This window comes from Morone saxatilis, unplaced genomic scaffold (assembly GCF_004916995.1).
Source record: "Morone saxatilis isolate NCDOM2014 unplaced genomic scaffold, NCSU_SB_2.0 Contig11, whole genome shotgun sequence".
Classification (NCBI taxonomy): domain Eukaryota; kingdom Metazoa; phylum Chordata; class Actinopteri; family Moronidae; genus Morone; species Morone saxatilis.
In genome coordinates this window covers 21,773,399-21,782,685 of record NW_023339663.1, presented here as the reverse complement: position 1 = coordinate 21,782,685, position 9,287 = coordinate 21,773,399, and the positions used below count along the sequence as shown (strand labels likewise).

The following is a 9,287-nucleotide window of genomic DNA, read 5'->3' as shown; positions in this document are numbered from 1 at the left end:
ATCCAGCCGCAGTTTTCACCAGTCATATCTTTCCAAGCCTGTTTCACTGTGCCTAAATACTTTCTTTTATCAGGTTTTAATGTGAGGAGATTATGGTGATGCTCTTGAGCTCACTGAGGTCATTTATAAATTATGTCATCACATCAGTGGCCTTGGTGTTCTCAAACTGTATGTACCACATCCCCTTGAAAGTTCAACATGGCCTCCTGTAATCCTCTCTATCCTTAATCTGTGCTGCTACATGGGCGACCTCATGTGGCTGATTGAGGAAAACAAAAAAGAGTCAGCATTTATCTCATTTTTTTATTGCAGACTATTGAAACAAATGCACCCAAAACACCTGAGCACTTGATACATTTAGAGCAAGGTTTGAACTTATATGAGGTAAATTCATTGGCCTTTATTTAGTTAGATATCTTTTTAATTGTAACAGTTCCTCCCTTTGTCGAGCTTGTGTAACTTGAGACTTCAGTCAAAAGGCTTGTCCTCATAAAGGCCTGCACCTCTATGATTGTTTTTTTGTTGGACTATTGCAAATGGCCAGTCTGTGCTCAACTGCAGAACAAACTTCCCTCCACTTTACAGCCCTCCCTCCAGTTTGTCCATGGGAGACCACATTTAAAATGTAACCCCACCTGAAATCTCACACAGACCAATCAGCTAGAGAAATGTCAGAGCAGACGGCACACCCTCCTTTGTTCAAAACCAATCAGAGTGGAAGTGTGGCCTTTTGCCCGAGGGGAAAACTTACCCCTGGATGAGTTAATTACGCATCACTTAGCTGTTGCCAATGTGTTCACAACGGTGGACCCTCTTTTGGGCTTTTTACAACGATTGTCTTCTTTTTTCGGTCAATCTAGTATGGAAAGTAGACAACAATGGCTTACCAGGCTGAAAAATGAACTTAGCAACAGTCCTCTGGTATCAAATGTGGCTTTTGGCTTTATCCTCATGGGACTAGAGAAGCTGGTGGAGCTGGAGTTTGAGTGTCCTTGCAACCCTACATGGAACGGAGTATTTTCATCAGCATTCTTCATCATTCCTGCCGTCATGGCCTTCACCTTGATGCTGATCATTCAAGGATGCAGATGTGATCCGTGGTGCAGGAAAACTGTTTCCTTCTCCAGTTTCGTTCCTGCTATCGTGTGGCTGATTTTGTTGTTCCTCGATGGCCAATACTTTGCTTGTGCTATGACAGACTGGGAGGGTAGATTTGTACTAGTTGACAAGGCAGCTCCGCAGAAGTGGTGTGAGCCAATTAGTGAGGGAGATGTCACCCCACAAGAACTAATGCTCCGTTCGCAACAGCTGTTTGTTTTTTCTCAGGTGAGTTGAATATTTTCTACTTTACAGAAGATTATGTAGGATGATTGGAGTGGAAACAACTCCCTCTCAGAGTATGCTCTGGAGAGAATATGTCCATAATGTAATGCAAGTTGGAAACTATATAGCACCGTTAATAGACTTTGTTAATCAAAAATACACATTTTCTGTGGATGTTTACTAACCAAAGTGTTGCTTTCCTTTTTGTGTACCCCAGGTTATAGGCATAATCCTCCTCATTTTCATCTGTGTGGGTCTCGTAGTGTATGTAATCAGAGAAAGCTGCCATCAAGAGGTGGAGATGCAGGATGCAGATGTAGCCGAGCTCACTGTGCTCAGAATGAGCTCTCTACGGACCAGGACATCATGAGAGGACTTACACCGCCCACCACACCTGCCCTGCTGGCAATGACACTTTGTAAATATCTTGAACAGACTTTACTATTTCCATAACCATTGTCAATAATTGCCATTTGAAAGTATTTTCCCTTATACCAATTTGACATAATGAAAATGGTGTTGTTTTTTCTGTATTATCAGTGAATATGTAAACGGTGGCAGTGTTCATCTAATATTTTAGAGCACCAACTTATTAGTTTTACTTATATCTTTACAGGAACAGTTTGATATTTTGGTCAGGTAAATATGAAACAATACAGCCAGAAGCCGGTTAGCTTAGCATAAAGAGATGAAATAGGGGAAAACAGCTTGCCAGGCTGTGTTCACAGTTAACAAATTCACCTCTAAAGGTCACAAATTAATCTATTATATCTCGTTTGTTTGATCGGTATAAAAACCCAAGTGCAAAAGTAATAATTTGCTGTTTTACGGGGGTTTGTGTGGCAGACTGTTTCTTGTGTGGGAGCAATAGCCAGCCAACCAGCAGATACTCCAGAAAGTTACTGCAAGAGATAGTCCGGTGTATAAACCCATCATAAGATGGTGAATTATCTGTTTCCCCCTTTTTCCACTCTTTGTGCTAAGTTAACTAGCTAACTGGCTGCTGACTCCAGCTTCATATTTACCATAGAGACATGAGTATAGTATCGAACTTCTCAAGCGCTCAACAAGAAGGCAAATAAGCATATTTCTCAAAATGTCAAACTATTCCTTTAAAGTGATGTTTCATTTTGGCACATTTTGTGAATTTTTAGTGGACATGGATTGTCAGCCAGCAGCTCTAAGAAACTCAGTCAGTACTGCTTTACTTTTAACTTTTTATACCTTGAAAATAATATTTCATTTGTAGTATTTCAAGTTTTTTTGTGCCTTTTGTATTAGTTATATTGACAATCCACCAGGCAGCTAATATCGATCTGACTAATATTAGTTGTTTTCTGAGGTGTGTGTGCCAAAACTGAAAATGTTCCATCAACGTGAAATTTCACTTGAAATATTTTTGTTTTCCCACCGGGGTAGTAAACGTCTCCAGACTTATGTAGGGTCAGACCCCAGTCATGTCTAATCCTACCTAACAGCGATGATTCAAACTGAACTGATATTCCTAATGATTTACCTGTTTTACAGCTAGAGATGTAAAACCATGTACGTAATGATTTGCATCATGGCTGCAACCAGCCAATAGTAGGATGTAGAAACAAATTATATAACAGTATTTGCAGTATGTTTTTTTTATTGTTTTGTAATAAAAGAATTTATTTATTGAAGTAAAACCCTCAGGGATTTTGTACAGTCATGTCATAATAGCACGTTAGTTTCCACAATCGTGATAAACTGACAGTCTTGGGAATTTATGTGTGATTAACTCAGTTATGAAACTAGGTTTTACTGTAACATCTCTAGCAAGTGAATTTTACAAATACCAATACATTGTTGGACAAAAAAATTATCATTCGAATTACAAATACTGCTGTTTGACATTCACAGCAATGAATGGTAACATTGGGAATATCCTTTCAACGTTTAATGGGTTTGTATTAAATGCCACACATTCAATACCTTAGCACAGTTGAATAAGGGGCCCACTAAAACAAATCTGCAGAATAATCAGTGTAACACATGGTGTCTACAGAGGGATACAAATATGATGTGTATATTTGCAGGTGAGCAGCACCTTTGTGTTTTTGGACAGCTTTTATCTAAAGGAAACTGTGGTTCAGTGAGTTTATTGGGTGCTCTCTGCATCCTGGAGATTCTCTGCAGGTCTACCTGACAGCAGTAGTGTAGTTCCGACTTGTATTTCTTGTTATTTACAACACTGCCTGAGTACCAGCTAAGCCCATTAAGTGTAGAAATTGGGGCAGACCCTACATGTTCATACTGTGGGAGGGCTTATTAAGGACTTCCTGCATGGCCCGGAGGAAATTGTTGTCTTTATCCACTCAGCTCCCCCCACTTGTAGCCTCAGCAGGGTGTCATATTCATCGGGCACCAAATTTAGACCCACTACTGGGGCTTGAAGGAGTCTTGAACAAGTTTACTTTCTTTATGAGCAATAAACTGTTTGATTTTGGATGACCTCTATGGTAAATTATTCTCACACAGAGTAGCAGTTCTATCACTCTTATGACCTTCTGAGGTAATTTGACAAATGCTATCTCACCTTTCTGTAGCAGGGATTTCCCCTCCAAAAGACTCCACAGACATACCTTCATAGAGGGATTTAGGGACACTTTTAGGGACTATGGGACAGGCAGACTTAAAAACAATGGCAACTCTCTTCAGCCACAGATACTACTGTATATTAAAAGGGGTTCTGTCTAAAATAGTTATTACAAACAACATGTTACAGTTTGGCAAAGAGCCCATTGTATCCCATATGAGAAGAAGGGGCCCAATGATAAGACATTAGATGCTGTGGTGTTTCACATTGCCAAAGATATGGTGTCCTTTGTAACTAATTTTCAAGGACAAACAAAGCAACAATAACTGTTAAAATTGAAAATTGGATGTAGTGTGAACTAAATGTGTTATAACTATGTTTTTGATCTTGTGAAATATTGTAATCAACATCCCCCCTTATGAACTTTTAAAAATCATTATAGAGATCTACTCTCTGAGTATCAAGTGTTTTTTTTTTATCATGAGAGGACAGTTAAAGAGGCATGAGAAATATATCCAAACTAAAACAGCTGTTTTTTATCATGTGCATGCCATTTTAGACCATAATTAGGAGAAATTAGAAATTGTGTATTAATAAATAGTATTAAAAACCAATGGAACTTTATATATTTTTAAAATTCCTTTATATACATGAATATAAAGGAATTTGTTATCTCAACATATTGTAAAACACAAAATATTTTTATGTTGTTCATCAAACATTTTAATTTGTTTGACTTCTAGAATGAAATGTCTAAGTCAGATAGTCAGACTTAAATGAGGGACTTCTCATCAACATTGAACCTGATGGACTGTAATTGAATGTGTTGTATAAACAACCGATTGATGTATAAAAAAATACTCCATAACACAAAATCCAACAGGTAAAAGATATAGCAAGGATTTAAGCATATAAGAGCCCAATATAGCCCCGGTGTGTCACTGTAAGCTTTGTGTGTGAAATTGGATATGTTTAAATCCATACAAGCCTACACTTGGCTTGAACGAGATAAGAACATGTATCCTCACTTCTGTGAGGAAAAAGAATGTAGTCATTTCAAAATGTAGTATATAAGTGTATTGTGCTACAGTGTGGGTGAATTTGAAAAGCCTTGCAAATTAGTGGAGCTAACAGAGATAAGAAAAAAACAAAACATGGAACAATATTTCCAGTGTGGGTTAATTATAGAGGACAAACTCATGAAGAGTACAGACATATTTTGGACATGTTTTGAATGCTTTTATTTCCTCTAAAACAACAGTGTTACAGTACATTTTGATAGCCCGTTCTCTTTAAGGTTAAAGTTCTATCTGTGTGGACTGATCTAAGATTATTCATACCAAGGGGTTGCATATTCATATTCATAGTGACAAGCGTATTGAATGTGTGATGTGAAACCATTACTAGAATATATTCAAAAGAAAAGAAAAGAAAAACTGCATGTTAACATGTTTGTTTATCCAGAGCACTGGGTTTGTGATAATAACAATAGTGTAAGAATATAGCAAATCAAATATAATCATCCTTAAACTTCTGTTCTTCCTTGTTGATAAAATAAAGAATTACAAAGCACTGACTGATTTGATGTGTTGTCTTTTTTACTCATTTCAGACCAAGTTTTTTTTTTTTTTTTTTTCACGTTTTTGTATTACTTACATTTTTTTAAATCAGATTTACTTCTGGTTCTTAGACACACAGAGCATAAACACTTTATTAAGACAGCAAAGGTGCCCAGAATAATCAACACAACTCCAACTAAGAGGAGTATCACATCTACAGAGTGGTAGGAATACCAGGGCAGTCCTGTGGACTCTGTTCTCAAGTGAGCTGCACACTTTGTGTCTCATGACAAACTCTATCCAGAAGAGGGCGGTATCCAGGGGCTTCATTGGCTGATCTCTGTGCAGCCTGGATAGTCTCTGCATGTTCATACTGTAGGAGGGCTCATTCAGGACTTCCTGAATTCCCTGAAAGAAGATGTCTTCATTCATAGTAAAAATATCAATTATCTTCCCTGCTCCTCTTACTTCAATTCTAAATAGATTGTCACGTTGATCAAAAATCAATGGAAGTCCTAGGATAGGAACTCCATGGTAGATTGCCTCTTGCACGCCATTTGTTCCTCCATGAGCCACAAATAGTTTTATCTTAGGGTGTCCTAAAAGTATCATTCTGTGGCATCCAGTCTACTAGTAAAGTGTTGTTGCCCAGAGTGGCTGGTCTGTCACCTTTATATCTCCAGATGACTTTCTGAGGTAATTTGGCAAAAGCTGCAGCGATGTCATCAGCCAGGTCATGGGGAAGCTCTCCAATCAAAGTCCCCAGAGACATGATGATGACTCCATGCTCTCCAGAACTCTGCACAAACTCCTCCAGGTGTTCAGGTAGAGGTTTTGCAGGTTTACACTGGAACCCTCCCATGTAGACAACATTTGGCATTGTAGGACGAGGGAACTCAAACACAAAGTCCACTCTCATGAGCCAAAGGTCCGCTGCTTGAAACAGGGAGAAGAAGTCTACCTCTGGACCTAAATATTTTTCAATTAAGCCAGCATAACTTGGTAAGACATAATGTGCAATTTGATATTCTGTGAAACCAAAAATTATTACATTAAAAAGTCTCTCAAAGAAGCTCATTTTATCTGAAAGCTCAGTCCCTGTCATTGGAACATAAGAAAGAGGAGAAGGCGCAATTGAAAAATGGCCTTCACCATGACTAGTCCATCTGACATTGAAAACAAGAGGCAACCTGAGGTAGTGGGCAAGTATAACACCCCCTGGTATAGCAGGATCTGTAAGGACAAGGTCATATTTGGCATCCTGTAGTGACTGTATCAGATCTTTGTTTTCGAAAAGAAGCTCGAGCATTTTGCATGTTTTCTCATTTAGCTCAAAGGATTTTTGTGCTTGTTCCATTTCCAGTTTAAAACGTGTCCAGGCAGACTTCCCTTCCCTCTGGATTTCCATCAACTGGGTCACAAATTCAGTTATAAAGTCTTCATCAAATCCAGAGTCTTTATTGAGAGTAATTGAAGTATATAATGGGGAGGTTTCCTTGATGTACCAGCTGTTGGATGATCGCACAACAGAAACCTCGTGGCCCCTTGAATGCAATTCCTCAATAATGACTTTCATGTTCACCCAGTGGCTGCCATCCACGGGAAAAACAAGAACTTTCCCACCATAAACCACAGTTGGACAGAGCAAGCAGAGAGTGATCCAAACCCAGGGCCAATGCATTTTTATTCTGAAGTTGAGAAGAAAGCATACATATTATTAAATGCATCATTTTATAATTTACTAGGAAGAAGCAATTTATATGACTGATTATTTAAAAGTTATATAATGTAGAGGGTGTTTCGATTAGATTAGATAGTATAGAGTAACTCAGTTTTACTCCATATGCAAGCCCTTTTAACACGTACAGTAAGAGCTAACTAGCAAGCCGCATGTGCAATGTGTAAGAGATTGCATGGCAGTTTACCTTTTATAACTATACAGTAGTTCAAACCCCAGAATATCATTTCATCATCGGCAGGAAGAAAAACTTTAATGTTACCTTTTTAGGTATCCAATGTATTGTTTTTCAATATTCTTCCTTTTCCAGAGAGACAGAGAGTAGAATGTACATGCTTGTCCTCCAAGGTTACAACCTGAACAGGACTTTGGTACTGCAATTTCACTTTATGAAATGCACAGGTGATAAGAAAGTACAAAGAGGGGTAAAAGTTAAGTTAAGTTAACTCTTAAAGGTCCAGTGTATTTAGTGGCATCAAGCAATGAGGTTGCAGATCGCAGCCATCTGAACCTCTCGTCTCACGTTCCCCTTCTAAGTGTATACACAACTATGGTTGCCATGAAACCTTGTAAATGATGTGTAAGGCCCTGTCTAGAGCCAGCGTTTTCCCTTTGTCTGGTCTGGGCTCCATGGAAGACAACTCACTCCCTCTGTTGACACAAAGGGCTCATTCTAACGTAACGGAAACACAATGATCCATATTTCCAGGTGAGTATACACTCAGGAAAACATACAAATACTGTATTAAATTTTTGTCATTTTCTTCCAATTGATGGGTGAGGTGGCGAGGGGTTCAGTTTGTTAGCTAACATTAAGCTAACATAAGGTAGTTTAAGATGTGACAGTATATGTCGCTTTTATCTTTTAACCATCTTCATCAAATCCAGAGTCTATATTGAGAGTAACTGAAGTATATAATGGGGAGGTTTCCTTGATGTACCAGCTGTTGGATGATCGCACAACAGAAACCTGGTGGCCCCTTGAATGCAGTTCCTCAATAATGACTTTCATGTTCACCCAGTGGCTGCCATCCACGGGAAAAACAAGAACTCTCCCACCATAAACCACAGCTGGACGGAGCAAGCAGAGAGTGATCCAAACCCAGGGCCAATGCATTTTTATTCAGAAGCTGAGAAGAACATTATATTTTATCAAATGCATAATTGAATCATCATTTTATCAAATATAGACGCTGCAGTTTATATCACTGATCTTTTAAAATTTTTATAATTTACATTTTTGCAGCAGTATGTGTAGCCTGCTGCAATTAGTTTTATCACTCAAAATCAAATGTAAGATTAATAACAAGTTAGAAATGGGTGTTTACAATTTATTTAACCTAATTATTGATGAATGATGGTACAGTAACTTGTCCTTATGCAAGCCCTTTTAACATGTACAGTAACTAGCAAACAACCAACAGTGTGTAAGAGAATCTAAACCACTGAAACAAGAAAACATATTGCATGCCAGTTAAAAATTAACTTTTGTAACTATGCAGTGGTTCAAACCCCAAGATTGCAATCAGTAATTTATTTTGGCAAAAAATAAAAATACACCTTACCTTTTTTGGTATCTAATGTATTGTTTTTCAGTATTTTTCCTTTGCTAGGAGAGAGCAGAATACATACTAGTCGCTTCAGGTTCCAACCAGAGCAGCACTGCTATTTCATGTTTTTAAAGGCACAAGTGATAAGAATGTACAAAGGGGAGGGAATGACAGTTGTTCATAATGTGTAACACTTAACCCATTAATAACTATTGAGCATGACTGGAAAACAAATAAGTCTGTTAGAAGTGTTAAGTCATATAAAAAGGGTACATGATTCAGTCTCCCATAAAAAAGCTATGCAACATGCCTTGATAGTGTGACTAACTAGTTTTGTTATATGTATGGCCTAAAATACTGTACATGCCTGAACAACATAACCTGCTGGCTGGTAAAGGTACCAACAACTCCTCATTTAGAGCAGTTTTTTCTTCCTTTTTTTCTCTCTTTAAAAAAAAGGTCCAGTGTGAAATATTTAGCAACCCAGAACAGAAAGAGTTTCTCCTTTGCACTGGTAGCGAGAAGTGAGGGAGTTGCAATCTGCAGCTTCACCG

The 9,287-nt window shown here is 38.1% G+C and overlaps 1 pseudogene; it reads right to left on the bottom strand.

Moving 5' to 3' along the window:
* Window positions 1–5,142: 5,142 nt before the first annotated feature.
* LOC118321093 lies at window positions 5,143–9,281 on the bottom strand (annotated as a pseudogene).
* Between the last annotated feature and the right edge of the window lie 6 nt (window positions 9,282–9,287).